The 16,159-nt window shown below is 45.0% G+C and overlaps 2 protein-coding genes across 8 annotated transcripts in view; one reads left to right on the plus strand and one right to left on the minus strand.

The window, feature by feature from the left end:
- The window catches only part of PTK2B (protein tyrosine kinase 2 beta), a 115,154-nt gene extending 110,631 nt beyond the window's left edge, over positions 1-4,523 (minus strand). For 4 of the 6 annotated variants that reach the window (XM_083494198.1, XM_083494197.1, XM_083494196.1 and 1 more), the window contains exons 1-2: positions 4,418-4,446; positions 2,336-2,414 (exon numbers count right to left, since the gene is read on the minus strand). The gene's annotated coding sequence lies outside the window, so the exon portion shown is untranslated. Of the gene's footprint in view, positions 1-1,974; positions 2,115-2,335; positions 2,415-4,417 lie in introns of those variants that run through there. The other 2 variants (XM_083494194.1, XM_083494195.1) reach the window with 2 other exon arrangements.
- Positions 1-16,159, plus strand: part of FBXO16 (F-box protein 16) — an 810,609-nt gene that overhangs the window by 380,477 nt on the left and 413,973 nt on the right. The gene's annotated exons all lie outside the window — the stretch shown is intronic.

Raw genomic sequence — 16,159 nt, forward strand, 5'->3', positions numbered from 1 at the left:
AGTTGCTGCCGGGCAAAGTTCAAGGTGCTACTATTAGTATATAAAGCCCTTAACTGCTTGGAGCCAGTTTCGTTGCAGGATTGCATAACCCATATAGGCCCACTCAACACTTGCGACCTGCAGAACTGGCACCATTCCAGGTGCCATGCAATATTCGATCCATGCTGGTAAGAAATTCATCTTTTAGTGAGTGTGGCATTACCGAAACTCTGGAACTCACCATCTACAAATGCCTTTACTGTATTCTTTCCAGTGCCTGCTTAAAACATTTCTAGTTACAGGTACCTGTACGTAGCCGTGTTGGTCTGCCGTAGCTGAAACAAAATAATAAAATTCCTTCCAGTAGCACCTTAGAGACCAGCTAAGTTTGTTATTGGCATGAGCTTTCATGTGCATGCACACTTCTTCAGATACATGCATGCACACGAAAGTTCATACCAATAACAAACTTAGCTGGTCTCTAAGGTGCTACTGGAAGGAATTTTATTATTTTGTTAAAATGTTTCTGTTTAGGAAAGCCTATCCAAAGACGTAGAAGCTGCTATCTCTTCTCAGCTACTGTTGATTTTAATCATCTTTTGAATGTTTTTACATACTTGGCTTTAACTGTTTTTTAACAAAAATATTAATGTTTTATTCTATATTTCTGTACACTGCTTAGCCCCGCCCCCTACAAATAAGATACAAGTCTTCTCAAATAAATGATTTTTAAAAATCTGCCTGTCACAGCATAAGCAATCAAGAGTCTCGTGGCACCACCTTAAAAGCTAATAATTTCATGGTTAGGAAAGAGCCTACTTCACTCGGCTAGCCCTTGAAAGCTGTTGCCACGAGAAAATTTCATTTAGTCTCTAAAATGTGTCACAGCATATTGAAATTAAGATTTGTTTTTCAATGTATTTGATAGCTTTGTTTTTTCCTGGAATCAAGAGAGTTATAATTACATTGGGGGAGTCTGGGTACTTCTGTTAAATGATGGATCCGTTGCATATGTTTATCTACGCAGCTGTAATTTTCATTATCTTTAAGTGCCACAAGACTCTTTTCTTCTTCTAAAAGTTTCATTCCAATATGAGAAAGCGGGGCCTGATCCAGGGAGGTCCAGTGCAGTTTGGGGCCTGATCCAGCGAGGCCCAGCACACTCCCCCCCTTCTCCTTAGGGTAGTACAATCGGCCAAACCTTGGAAAACCCCATGCCACCCTGGGGAAACAAAGACATCAGCCACAAATCTGTCACCAGTGCCTCTCTGTTTCTGGCTAGGAGATTCTGCAATTGCTCTGTTTAAAGAAATTAAATCAAGACTAAATTTCTACCAGCTCAAAAAGCAACAACAACCAGCTTTAAAGAAACACAGATACTGCTGAAAACAACCAGATCTGTCGCAAGAGCCATCCTCCTTAGTGAGCCTGTGGTTTAACTAAGGAGCTGGTTTTTTGCATTCTTCATTCTAGTGATACAATTTAAGATCCTTTCCACATGAGAGAATTGTAACCCAACACCACACACACACACGTACATTGTCTGTGCTTTCCTAGAAGCGCACCTGGGCTGAAGCCATGTGATGAAAACAAAGGTGCCAAGACATCGCAACTTTCGCGCAAATACCCGCACAGCTCTTGAGAGCGCTCGATCGAAGGCGCAACCTGCGACATCTCCCAACATCGTTCCTAAAAGCCGGCAGCGCTTGGTTTTCAGGGTTGAAGCCTGGTTGGCAAGCCAGAACATGCAGCAGCCCACGAGACAGGAGACTTGGGAGGGAGGAAGCCTTGAAATATGTGCCCCATGGCAGCAACCACTGTTCCTCGCCTAGCCGGCCACCTCGCCCTTCGGATACCCACGCTGCCTGTGTCTCTCAGCAGCCAGGCTGGGCCTGAAGAAGGGGAGCATGGCACATCTGGGCACTAGCACATCTGGGGGTGGATAGACAGCTGGAAGCAACCCTTGCCACCACCCCTGGCCGTTTTGCCTCCTACCTTTCTGCCCACCTTCGAAGCCAGGGCTGTCTGGAAGGTCCCAAAGCACTGCTGCCTCTCACGCGAGGGTCCCGCTTCTCCTGGGCACCGGAGGGCAAGAGGTCAGGGCCGCAGCAGCTGCCTGGTTGTCCCTGTAGGCCCCATCCACTAAGCGCACCCTCCTTCCCCTCTCCTACTTCCTGGTTGCGCCTGCCCTGAAGCTATGTGCGAGTGTGTCAGACCTTTCCCAGCCGACTGCCAAAGCTGTAATATTCCTCCAAGCATGCAGGGAACCTGCCTTGGCAAGCAAGGCGAAGGCTTCTCCCCCCACCCTTTCTTTTCGCAACAGCTCTCTTGTTCGAAAAAGGTCGGGGAGACTCACCTGAGGTAGATCCGGGCTGATCTTTTTGCAGTTGGCTCTCTCTCTCTCTCTCTCTCTGCCTTCCAGGGAGATTTTCCTCCTACGAACCAGAGCAGGTGAACAGAACTTTTGAGCTGGCTGCCTAGGCAAATTGCTTGAGCTGAGTGGGAGGGATGATTCGGTCTGGCGGTGTGTTTTTCCTTCTCTCCCCCTCACTTTTTTCTTTCTTTCTTTTTCTTTTTTCTTTTTCGTACATCTAACCACTCCCCTATTTCTGTCTGCCCACTTCCTTAAAGAGCTCAGAGGAGGAGGAGTGTGTGTGTGTGTGTGTGTGAAACCAGGGCATGAATATTCTACAAGTGGGGACTACTTCCGTCATAACGGCAAGCAGACAAAACAAAAATCTTGGGTCTGCCTGTCCCAGAAAAGAAGGGAGATGTGGCCTGCGATGGGTTCTCTTTCGTGGAAGCAGCTTCTGTGGGTGCAGCAGCGTACAAGCTTTTGGGTCACACAAGAGTCTGCCAGCTACCAGATAAAGAATTCTGCATAATACTGATGTTTGCACATTCTAATGGCAATAGGATAATACCTTTGAACAGATCTCCTAGCAGTGACCCAAATTTAAAGCTTAAGCATGGCAAAACCAAAACCAAACCCTAGCAGTTTTAAAAAAAGGAATGGAGTTTCATTCTGAGCTAACATCTTCCAACCCTGACAATGGGTGGAGAAGGTATTCTTACTTGCAAAATAAGTGTGCCCTGTTCTCAGGATTGAGTAGCAGATCTGGAACAGAAGGAAAGCCTGGCTGCTGGACCAGACCAGTGGCCCATTATTTATTTTATTTATATTGTATTTATTAAATTTCTATACTGCCCCTCATCCGAGGATCACAGGGCGCTTTGCAATATAAAAACACAAGAACACTTATACTGTACCATCTAGCTTGCCACTCTCTTTTCACAGCGGCCAACTAGGAGCTTAGTTGCAGAGGGAAAAAAGAATGCTTTAATGGTTTTCAAAATGAATCAGATGCTGATGGAAACCTGCTCTTCTTTTTTTTGAAAAACATGAAGGTTTAGAATGTTGACTCGGGGGAGAAGAGCGAGGTGCCTGGGCCAGTTTGTTTGGGTTTTCTTCTTTGCAGAAAAGTAGGCTCAAAGCCACCAGACTCCTTGTGGTTTTAGCTGCACGGCTTTTGAGAAAAGGCAATAGTTCAATGGTGGAGGATCTTTTTTGCATGCAAAAGGTCCCGGGTTCAAACCTCTGCCTGAAACCCCTGAAAGTCACTGAGCTAGATGGATCAGGGGCTCTCACTTCCTATATTCCTATGTGTTGGGCTCCAGGCTTCAACCAACAAGAAACTGGTGGGTTCTGTGTCTTGAAAGTGCTAGAAATGAACAGTCTTTATCTCCCTGCCGCCACTACCCCTCAGTTGCCAGCTTCACACCTAGACCAGCTCTGGGCGCCATGCTCAAATCCAGAGGACGCCACCTTGACAGCAGGAATTTTTCTTGCAAGCCTAGAGTGGGAGATGAGGCTCTCTGCCTTGCAAGTTAGATGTTCCCAGCTGGCCAGAAGGGGTTGAGGTGCTGCGTTTTCTCCAAAGAGCTTTGGAGGAATAACAGAGCCTGTTCCCTGTAGGTTTTGCCATGTTATGCTGGATCCGTAACTCGCTCTAAAAGGGAGCATTGGCATTGCAAAAATCCCCCCTGCAGCTTGGCTTTTAGAGAACTCGTGTAAGCGAACCAAGCCACATGGAGCAAGGGGAGTTCTGCTGAATCCAGCCTCTTCTTCAGAGCAGGTAACAGGCAAAGCTGGGAAACGCAGAGACTGCAAACAGCAGCTTCTCTTCCCCCACATCACAGCCCTCTGGTGACAACCAGCCTCTGGGACCCAATGGAACAAAAAAGTCAATTTGCAGCATTTTTCCTTTTCCCCCTCCAAGACCTCGAGAAACCTCTGAGCAAAGCTCCGCACATCACCACTTCCTCCTCGAAAAAGGCAAAACTAGGAAATATTGAAGAATGCTACCCAGCAACCCTAGAGCACTGGGGTAGGGAAGCACTTATTCTCATTTCCCGTCACTTAAAAGCATGAACTTACTTTTAACAGGGTTCCCGTCCGTCTTTCAAACAAGCCACTGTTCCAAGTGATGCCTGTGGAAGGAGGCAGGTGAATTCTGAGGGACGTGATGGGGGACTTGGAAAGATTTCAGAGTTAAAAATAACAGCACAGAGAACACCCACACACCCATGGGTTCTTGTGCATGTGCTGCCATCACGTGGCCCTGAAGGGTAGATCCTGCGAATGAGAGAATGTGCGTACTTACATGAGAAGGCACCTTCCTGAATCCAAAAACCAAAGCCTCATTCTCAATGCATCAGGCTGCAAGTGGTACAAGGGCGTTGGTGTGACTGAATGCAACTCCTTTCAAAATGATTATGATGATACCGACACATCCCTGCAGTTAGAAAGCTAGCTTCTCAGGGACAATGGGACTAGCCTCACCGTCTCCCTGATAGGCTAGTTTTCTGTGTGTGAGGAACTGTTTCATATGGAAGGATGCCCCATCGTGCGAGCCTCTAGTAGCTGGCTGAAGTGGCACAGTCCATGTCCCCCATAAATCTGAACAGAAGAGCGGTGATTCTTGAATGATTCGCACCCACCAGGATGTTCCTCTGCAAGGTGGTCCATTTGTGCAGTTGGATGCCAGCAGATACCTTGCATGGTTCAGTTTGTCAAAGGCAAAAGCACCCTGGGATCGCCAAAATAACGTGGGATGTGAAACACAAGAGCAGTCAAGTACAACATTCCTAGAGTGTACATGTTTACACATGGGGAGGAATGTTTGTCCAGCCAGCAGGTAAACTTCCTGTTTCCTTCTGGGCTGGGACAGACTTTCTCTGTATGGGACTAGAGGTGGGCGTGGCCTCACCTGTGCAGGTAACGACAAAAGCACAGGGCAGGGGCAGCCATCTCTCTCACTCTTTGACTACATGCATCAAAGAAGCAACATCTGCTTAGCCAAAGATGCTTCAAGTTATAAGAAAGGAGATTCCAACTAAACATCAGTGGCGTATTATTATTATTATTATTAGTAGTAGTAGTATCTTTATTAATTTAAAATAAATACATTTATGAGAAAACAGACGTACATACAAGTAAACAAACATACAAACAAACCAACAAATAACAGGAAAATCAAACAAACCACCACACTATAAGATGCAAGAAGATTAATATAATTATCATCATATATACTCCTGATACTGAACACAATTATAAAACTTATAGAGAAGAAATTTAAAATTGACTTCCAATTAATCTCACTGTACTTTATCTATCCATTACTTTATGCCGCACAGTTACATATATATATATATATATATACATTATAGTTGGACTAGATGACTCTTGGGTCGCTTCCAACTCTACAATTCTATGATTTTATGAAAACCAATATTCATTTCATTGTCCTGCAAAAGAAATCTACAGAACTCAAGCAACCTCCAGCAAGATCAGGGGCAAAACATAAATGGTTATCCACATTTATTTCCTTGGTTTCTGTCCTTGCTCCTAAGTTTGTCCTTGCATACTTCTATGTGGCCTCCTCTTATTATCAAGATCACTCTGTATTTTGTCTATCTTTGCTAACCAACGGTTATTTGGCTCTTGAGTACAACTTATTCACTCGGGCTCTTATCACACCGCTCTTTAAATGTGCCATGGGTCAATTTCTGTTTTGCCATCTGCCTTTGCACACAAGGTAGGCTCGCTTGCCTATATTATTTGGAACAATCTGCTTTTGGGATGACAGTTAAATGATGCCCAGGGAAGTGAATTGCTGTATTTTTTGCTCTATAAGACTCACTTTTTGCTAAGGGAAATGTGTGTGCGTCTTATGGAGCGAATGCAGGCTGTGCAGCTATCACAGAAGCCAGAACAGCAAGAGGGATCGCTGCTTTCACTGCGCAGCGATCCCTCTTGCTGTTCTGGCTTCTGAGATTCAGAATATTTATTTTCTTGTTTTCCTCCTCCAAAAACTGGGTGCGTCTTGTGGTCTGGTGCGTCTTATAGAGCGAAAAATACGGTGTGTGGGATAAGCCATGGGGGTGTGGTTAATGCAAGTCTGGCTACCTTCTGCAACTGCAGAGGGCACTCTTATTTTCCTTTAAAAAATATATATATAAATTTTTATTCGTTTTAACATATCATTTTTAACAGTAATTAAACATAATTTTACATCTTATACGGGGTTTTTTTACTTCCATCAATCACATCTGAAAATTTTCCAATCTAATCACTTAGTATACATTTCTTACTTTCACTATTACATTTAAATCTCATAACTAATATCTCTCTTCTTTTCCTATTTTACAATGTTTCATATATTTCTTCTTACAAAACTTCTTGTAGTCCTACTAACATAGTCTGTTGATTACAGCTGCTCTTCAAATAGTCCATATATTTCTTCCAATCTTCTGTAAATCTCTGGTCCTGCAGGTTTCAAATCCTTCCTGTCATTTTATCCAATTCTGCGTAGTCCATTAATTTTGTCTGCCATTCTTCTTTCGTCGGAATTTCTTCTTGCTTCCATTTTTGGGCTAACAATACTCTTGCCGCTGTTGTTGCATATAAAAACAATTTAACATCTTGTCTATTGATATCCTCACCTATAATACCTGGCACTCTTATTTTCCAACCCAGGTAAGGAACTTTTTTCAGTCCAAGGGCCACATACTGTTGTAGAGAACCTTCCAGGGGCCACATTGCAGTGGCCCGCAACCTCAGAGGCTAAAGTAAAAACCAGGAGAGATCATTAAAAGAAATGCATGTTTTACCAAGGATGTTATTTTTATTTATTTATTTTATAAAGTTTTTATTAAAAATTTCAACATAACATTTTATCAAATGACAAATCATCCTTAGCCCCCCCCCCATTTTCCCCTCCCCCCTCCCAAGAAAGAACCCACCCCGATTTCCCTCAGCTCCTCTCTCTGGTTTTTCAATACATATGATTCTCTGCATGTTATAAAATTGTAAAGAACCTTAATTTATCTATCTATATGTTGTTAATAAAAAATTTGTGTATGATTCCCCGTTGCCATTAAGGGCCTGATCCATTCGCGCGCCCCATCCTGCAGATGTCCAACAATGTAAGCCACCTTCTCCCCGTCATCAGCAAAGTCATTTTTCTGCAATTCCAAAGCGTATTGAATTTCCGTTCGGAAGGCATTGTAGTCTTGGGGCTTTCCACCAAACTTGTTTACCAGCCCCGGGACCTTCCTTCCTATCGGGGTGGCTCTGACCTGTGCATCCTGAGCCCGCCTCTCCTCCAGCCGCGCAGAAAGGGTAGCGACATGTGCCTCCAGGTCTCGGTTCCTCTTGACCAGACCTCGCACCATGGCTTCATGCTCTGTCTATCCAGCCGGCCCACTTAGGCAACCCAGCCAGGTGTTTGCACCCAGCCGGGGAGATAAGCACCGGCTTACGCACAAGCAACCCCTAGAACCATTACAGCAATCCGTCAGTCTCTGACGTTGCTTGTGCGCAGCCCCGGAGAGGCAGCACGATGAGCCAAACAGGGCCAGCTGGAGAGACAGAGCAAGAAGCCATGGTGCGAAGTCTGGTCGAGAGGAACCGAGACCTGGAGGCACATGTCACTACCCTGTCTGCGCGGCTGGATATGAGATGTATGCAATGAATGAAAAAGAAAACTGAATAAAAATTAAATTAAAAAAGAAGAAGAACCGAGTAAACTCTGACCCACCCCCTTGCCTTTCATGGCAAGCTTCCCAGAGCCCACAGGGAGGTTCAGGCGGTGAGTCTGTCACAGCCTCCAAACTCATCTCCCCATCCTGGTGAGGTATGTAGGTCAGTAGTATGAAGCTCTGTATACGTATGGAAAACTGGAGTGACAGGGACAGCTTTGGGCGTTTACTGTTCACGCACGATGTTTACCCTGCCCTGGAGCTTCTTTCTCTGCCCGTCTCTCGCTGTTTCAGTTACAGATAGGTAGCCGTGTTGGTCTGCCATAGTCAAAATAAAAAAATTCCTTCCAGTAGCACCTTAAAGACCAACTAAGTTAGTTCTTGGTATGAGCTTTCGTGTGCATGCACACTTCTTCAGATACACTGAAACAGAAGTTGCCAGATCCTTCTATATAGTGAGAAGGTGGGGAGGGGTATTACTCAGAAGGGTGGCGGGAATGGGAGATTGGCAGATAGCTGAGATGAGCCTGTTGACGACTCTTAACGACTGTAATAGGTCTTACAGGAAAAGGCAAGGGGTGAGAAGGTGAGAAATGGCTTAGTCATGTATAATGAGATAAGAATCCAATGTCTTTGTTCAGACCAGGTCTCTCCATAGTTTTAAGTTTGGTAATGAGTTGCAATTCAGCAGCTTCTCTTTCCAGTCTATTTCTGAAATTCCTTTGTAGTAAAACAGCTACTTTGAGATCTTGTATAGAATGTCCTGGGAGATTGAAGTGTTCTCCTACTGGTTTCTCTGTTTTCCTGTAAGACCTATTGCAGTCGTTAAGAGTCGTCAACAGGCTCATCTCAGCTATCTGCCAATCACCCATTCCCACAACCCTTCTGAGTAATACCCCTCCCCATCTTCTCACTATATAGAAGGATCTGGCAACTTCTGTTTCAGTGTATCTGAAGAAGTGTGCATGCACACGAAAGCTCATACCAAGAACTAACTTAGTCGGTCTTTAAGGTGCTACTGGAAGGAATTTTTTTATTTTGTCTCTCACTGTTTATTTGTGCAGGCGTGTGATCGTTCTCAGTGCAGAACAGAAAGCTGAGGAGAGGCAACTGTTGATGTGAATGGCAATCCTGTCTTGCCTAGTTAGAGGAACGCGGGGACCTTAAAGTCTTGGTTGGATCAGATCACAGAATTTTAAAATTTGAAGGGACACCTGAGGGCCATCTAGTCCAACCCCTTGCAACATAGGAATTGAGGCTGTTGCTCAGCAGCAGAAGACACGGCTTGTGTGCAGCAGGACTCAGATTTAGTCCCAACCTAAAAGGACTCCCCAGGATTACAGATAGGAAACACCCCTTCTGTTCCTGGCACCTCAGAGGGCCCCAACAGTAGAAAACCCTTGGCCAATGGTTTGACTCATCCTAATGCAATTTCATGGGACGCGGGTGGCGCTGTGGGTTAAACCACAGAGCCTAGGACTTGCTGATCAGAAGGTCGGCGGTTCGAATCCCCGCGACGGGGTGAGCTCCCGTTGCTCGGTCCCTGCTCCTGCCAACCTAGCAGTTCGAAAACACACAAGTGCAAGTAGATAAATAGGTACCACTCTGGTGGGAAGGTAAACGGCATTTCTGTGCGCTGCTACTCTGGTTCGCCAGAAGCGGTTTAGTCCTGCTGGCCACATGACCCGTAAGCTGTACGCCGGCTCCCTTGGCCAATAAAGCAAGATGAACGCTGCAACCCCAGAGTCAGTCACAACTGGACCTAATGGTCAGTGGTCCCTTTACCTTTACCTTTAATGCCCAACCTGTTAGGGGCCATACCCTAAAATCCAGTACAGTGGTACCTTGGTCCTCAAACACCTTGGTACTCAAACAACTTTGAACCCAAACACTGCAAACCTGCAAATAAGTGTTCCAGTTTGCAATTTCCCCCCCGGAAGCTGAACATGCTCCATTTTGAGTGTTACACTTCCAATTTGAGTGCCACACTTTTGATTTGAGTGCCACACTTCCATTTTGAGTGTTACACTTCCAATTTGAGTGCCACACTTCCGATTTGAGTGCCACACTTCCATTTTGAGTGTTACACTGAGGTCTGTCTGTTTTCATGGAACTTTGAAGTGTCAGGCATAGCCCTACTGGCTTTAGCCCAAACGTAGCAGAGTTTTCCTGCACAGCGAAGAAGCTAGTTGCGGCAGTAATGACTAGTCAGCTAGACTCAGAATAACTATTTACAGGATTTATTAAAAAGGAAAATAAAACCAGCAGAGTTTCTGCATACAAATAAAAGCAAAATAAATCCTCTCTTTCTCTCTCTCAAAACCATACACGGCACTTCTAACTCCTAACACACCTCACACCAAACTGAGCTAACAATCCCTTGATAACAGAGTTGAGTGCTGCTCGTTAACCAATCAGAGTGAGTAGTTTCTAGGTCAAGCAGACCTGGGCTTTCTGCCAAGAGTAAATTGACACCAGCTTGAGTTAATTGGTGAAGCTAGAATCTGCAAGTTTCCCACGAGAACCAATTAACAGAAACTGAACACCCCCTCACAGATTCTGCTGAACAATTAACTCCAAATACACCTATGTAGGAGATTATTTTTCCAGCAAACCTAAACCCTTGCACATTTGCTTGTTCTTTATCTTTGCCAATGGTTTAGTTAATACATCTGCTACATTTTCTTCACTTGACACATAAGTACAGGTGATTACATTGTCTTGTACACAGCAACGTACATTTTGGTATTTTACAGAGATATGTTTGGAACGCGATTTGAAACCCTCTGTTTTACTTAAGGTTATACAAGCTTGATTATCAATGTAAACTTGTACTGGTTCTCCACAATTTACATTTAAATCTGTTAACAAATGCTTGAAATAAATCACCTCGTTGCACAATTCACTCAATGCGGCGTACTCTGATTCTGTTGATGACACACTTACAACGTCTTGCTTGCGTGACCGCCAGCTGATTAAAGCTCCACCGACCATTATGACTAGTCCTGTGACAGATTTTCTATCTGGCAAATTTCCCCAGTCACTATCACAGTAGCAACTCAACATTTCATCCTCTGAAGAATTTAATTGTAACATATAGCCAATTGTCTGTTTGAGATATCTCAGAACTTGTTTTACCCCTTTCCAGGCATTTAGTGTGGGTTTTGAGACCAATCTACTTAATATGCCTACTGCATAGCTAATATCAGGTCTGGACCACTGTGCTAAATACAATAAACTTCCAATTACAGAGTGATATACATCAGGATGTTCAAATTCAGGACCCTCATCTATATGAAGTGTTTTTATGAAACCTGGATCCATAGGCACCGCTGCCCCTTTGCAATCCTGCATCCTGTATGTAGTCAGTAGTTGTTTAACTTTGTTCTGCTGACTAATTAGGCAGCTGCCATCTTGGGCCCAGCACACTTCCAACCCTAGATATGTCCTAACCGGGCCTAAGTCTTTCACTTTGAACTTACTGGACAATTGCTTGGCAAACCTTTTAGTTTGTTTATCTGTTTTGCAGGCATACAATACATCATCTACATAAATCAGACAAAACTCTTGATCACTGCCTGTACCACGTACATAAACACAATTGTCAGCTGTACTCTGCTTGAAACCAAATGACACTAAGGCCTCATGGAAACATTTGTTCCAAGATCTTGCAGCCTGTTTGAGACCATATAGAGCTTTGTTTAATTTCAACACTCTATTGGAACCTGTCTCATAACCAGGCGGTTCGGCTAGATACAGGTCTTCTGATATTGATGCATGTAAATATGCAGTCTGGATATCAAAATGGTTTAACAGGAGTTTTCTCTTTGCTCCAAGCGTTAGAATCAGCCTTACACTGTCCCCCTTAGCAGTAGGGGAAAAAGTTTCGTCATAATCTTTTCCAGGCCTCTGAGAATATCCTTGAGCCACTAAACGAGCTTTGTATTTGTACTCTCCTGTCACCAGAGGTTTAAGTTTGTACACCCACCTGCAGCCTACAATCTTTGCCCCCTCAGGCGCTGCTACTGGTGTAAAAACCTTGTGCTCATTCAGAGAGGACATCTCTTCCTCCATTGCCTGTTTCCAGCGCTCTGCCTCCTCTTTTGGTAACTTTAACACTTCCTGAAAACTCTTGGGCTCTGCAATCACACTAAACACATTTGCAGTATCTGGAGAAAAACGCACTGGAGGCACTCCTTTGTTTTGTCTTTTAGATCTTCTGGGAGAAAATTTTTCTTCTGACCCACTTTCCTCCTCAGAACTACGACCTCTCTTTTGTTGCTTAGCAACTGGTCTCTGGCTAACTCCACTTTCTTGAGAGCTCTTATCTGAACTTTCCTCCCCCTCAGACTCTGATTCTCTGTGTTTACCTTCAGAGTCATGGAGCTCCTGGGAAGGTTCAAACCAAACCTCAGTATTGGCATGTAGTCTCTCCCAGCCACTATGTTCACAAAAACTGGCATTCCTGGAGATCACAATGCCATTTGTCCCTTCAGCAAAGCGGAAACCTTTTCCCAGCTCCTGGTATCCCACAAACACTAACTGTTTGGTCTTAGGATCTCCCTTCTTTCTCATTTGTTTCGGAATTAATACCCAGGCTTTTGATCCAAACACATGCAAATGGTCAATTTTAGGTTTTTTCTGAAACAATTTAAAGTACGGAGTTGTACCTATTGTTTGATGAAAGAGCCTATTTTGGAGATAACACGCGGTGAGCATGCTCTCCCCCCAATAAGACATGGGCAAATCAGCATCATCAAGCATGGCAAACATCATATTTTGTAAAGATCTGTTTTTTCGCTCTGCAACGCCATTCTCCTCTGGGGAAAAAACGTTCGTTTTCCTATGCCCAATGCCACGCTTTTGTAACCAATCTTTAAAGGCATTTGACATAAATTCGCCACCTCTGTCCGTCTGAATCCTTTTGAGTTTAATGGACAGAAATCTTTCCACAGATGCCACCCAGCCTTTAAACTTAGTGAACACGTCACCCTTATTCTTCATGGGAAAAACCCAGGAGTAACGCGTGGCGTCATCCACAATTGTTAGTGAAAAACGCGATCCACCCCTGCTTACAGCAAATGGACCAATTACGTCCATGTGAACCAGCTGTAGTGGTGACTCACTAACTCTGTCACTTCTGGGGTAAGAGACTCTGTGGGTTTTAACCTTTTTACAAACATTACAATCAAGGTACTTGTTACAACTCTTTAAATTACCCCCATCAGCCAATTCAGACATTTTCAGCACACTTTTCCAGCAGGCATGCCCCATTTTCCTATGCAATAAGTGCACACAGTTGTCATGTATAGCTTTGTTATTCACTGCAGGCTGAGATTTACTGACTACTGCTGCAACTTGAGATCCTGCTTTAAGCCAAAACAAGCCTCCCTCTGACTTAGCAGTGCCTAAAATCTCACCAGCCTTCTTAATAATGCAACTGTCTCCTTCAAAATACACTTTAAACCCAGCTTTTAGCAAACAATCTACAGACATCAGATTGCTCCTTAATGACGGCACACAAAGTACATTTTGCAGGCATTCACGAAGACAAGGAACAAAAACTGCACCCCCCGAAATCACTTCGGAAGTACTTCCGTCTGCTAGAGCCACCTGGCTGCGCTGTGCTGAGTTCTTGGAAACAAACAATTCATCTGAATTCACGATGTGGCGAGATGCTCCCGAATCGACCACCCAGACCGCTTGTTTCTCATCAGCACTCTTGACCTCGCCGGTCACCAGCTGAGCCGACTGTTTTTGTTTGAAGAATTTCTTTTTACGCTGCTGCTGCTGCTGATCTCGTCTCTGCTCCTGCACCGGCAACTGAGACTTGACCAACTCTGGACATTGTCGTTTTAGATGCGCTGAAGACCCACATCGGAAACAACGCCTAACAGCAAACGCTGACTCCTCACCGGTACGCTGCTTCTGCTTCACCTCTGGCACCGCATGAGAACTCCTTCCAAACCGCCCACCTGTAGAAGCCTCTGCAGCCACCGACCTTTCTTGCCTCTTCTGCCATTCTTCAATCAAACGCCCAGTAACGTAACTGACTGATAAATCACGCTCCGGTATGCCTTCTAGAGACAAAACTAAATTATCCCAGCTTTCCGGGAGAGAACTCAAAATAATAGCCACCTTCTCCTGCTGGTCTAACGCACAGTCTCTTTCCTGTAGCGCAGCAAACTTTAACTGTAAACTGTGTAGGTGTTCCTGCATTGTAACCCCAGGCTGTAACATTGCCTTGTACAATGCCTTGCGAATGAACAGCTTGGAAACCGCTGTCTCACGCACATGGAGTTCTTTAAGTGCTTGCCACACACCTCTAGCTGTCTTGATTCCCCTCACATACGGCAACTGGGAATCTTCCAGCCCCAAGACAATTGTGGCCCTTGCTCTTTGGTCTTTATCGAGGTCTTCATCATCAGGCTTCGTAGGAAACTTACTCACCACTTGCCAGAGACGATCCCTCTGCAGCACTGCCTGCATGCGTTCCGACCACAGCAAGTAATTGGAGTCATTCAGACGCTCAAAAGCCATCTGAACTGGTTGTGAGGCCATCTTGAGAGCGATGTCCCTGGAACCCGGAACCAGCTACTCACGACCACCGAGAGAGAAAACAGGAACCACAGCACCCAGCACTCACACGCTGCAGCTGTTGTCCTTGTGTCCGCTGCGTCACCAGCTCACCACGGTCAGGAACCAGCCAGAGAACAACAACTTCTGGAACTACGGGAACCAACGCCGTTGATGCTGACACCACCGCAACTCAGGCTGGCAGCACAATGCCCATAACCTCATGGAACTTTGAAGTGTCAGGCATAGCCCTACTGGCTTTAGCCCAAACGTAGCAGAGTTTTCCTGCACAGCGAAGAAGCTAGTTGCGGCAGTAATGACTAGTCAGCTAGACTCAGAATAACTATTTACAGGATTTATTAAAAAGGAAAATAAAACCAGCAGAGTTTCTGCATACAAATAAAAGCAAAATAAATCCTCTCTTTCTCTCTCTCAAAACCATACACGGCACTTCTAACTCCTAACACACCTCACACCAAACTGAGCTAACAATCCCTTGATAACAGAGTTGAGTGCTGCTCGTTAACCAATCAGAGTGAGTAGTTTCTAGGTCAAGCAGACCTGGGCTTTCTGCCAAGAGTAAATTGACACCAGCTTGAGTTAATTGGTGAAGCTAGAATCTGCAAGTTTCCCACGAGAACCAATTAACAGAAACTGAACATGTTTTTGCTATTTATTTTGCATTTTTGTTTTGGCGGCTCTTTTTTGTTTTGTGGCTGTGACTGTGTGGAACCCAGTTCAGCTACTGATTGATTGTGTGACTGCAGTACAGTGGATGCTTGGGTCGCGAATGTGATCCGTGCGGGAAGCATGTTCGCAACCCGCAGCGCCACGCCTGCGCACGCGCAGGTCACGATTTGGCGCTCCTGCACGTGCGCAAAGCGTGATTTAGCGCTTCTGTGCAAGCGCAAGCGCCGAAACCAGAAGTACCGGTAACCCGCTCTGATAACCTTCTGGTAACCTTCTAATCAGAAAGCCCTAGGTTCTGTGATTTAACCCACAGCTCCACCTGTGTCCTAACAGGTTGGGCATCAAGTAACATTAAATAACAGTAGTGACACGTGCAAGTCTAGGCAGTGTGCATGGAGGTTCATGGGCTGCCCAGATGACAAGACCCACCCCACCTCACCAGCGTCATGGATGCGGTTCAAAGGAAAGCAGAGCAACATGTTTGTCACCAGCTTGGCAGCAAAAGTTGCAGAAAGGAGGTGTACAAGGCCCCATCCAGCCCTGAGGGCCTTCTGGTGGTTCCCTCACTGCGAGAAGTGAGGTTACAGGGAACCAGGCTGAAGACCTGCTCCGTAGTGGCAGCCACCCTGAGGAATGCCCTCCCATCAGATGCCAAGGAGATAAGTTAACAATACAACCTTTAAATGACATCTGAAGGCAGCCGTGTAAAGGGGAGGTTTTGATGTTTTTGCATGTTTTTATATATGCTGGAAGCTGCCTAGAGTGGCTGGGGCCAAGTTAGATGGGCGGGATACAAATAATAAAATAATAATAATTAAAAGCCTCCCTAGAATCAAGGCCCGTATAGTTAAAGCTATGGTTTTTCCAG

The sequence above is a fragment of the Podarcis liolepis genome (assembly GCF_965112155.1).
Source record: "Podarcis liolepis genome assembly, chromosome: 3".
Taxonomy (NCBI): domain Eukaryota; kingdom Metazoa; phylum Chordata; class Lepidosauria; order Squamata; family Lacertidae; genus Podarcis; species Podarcis liolepis.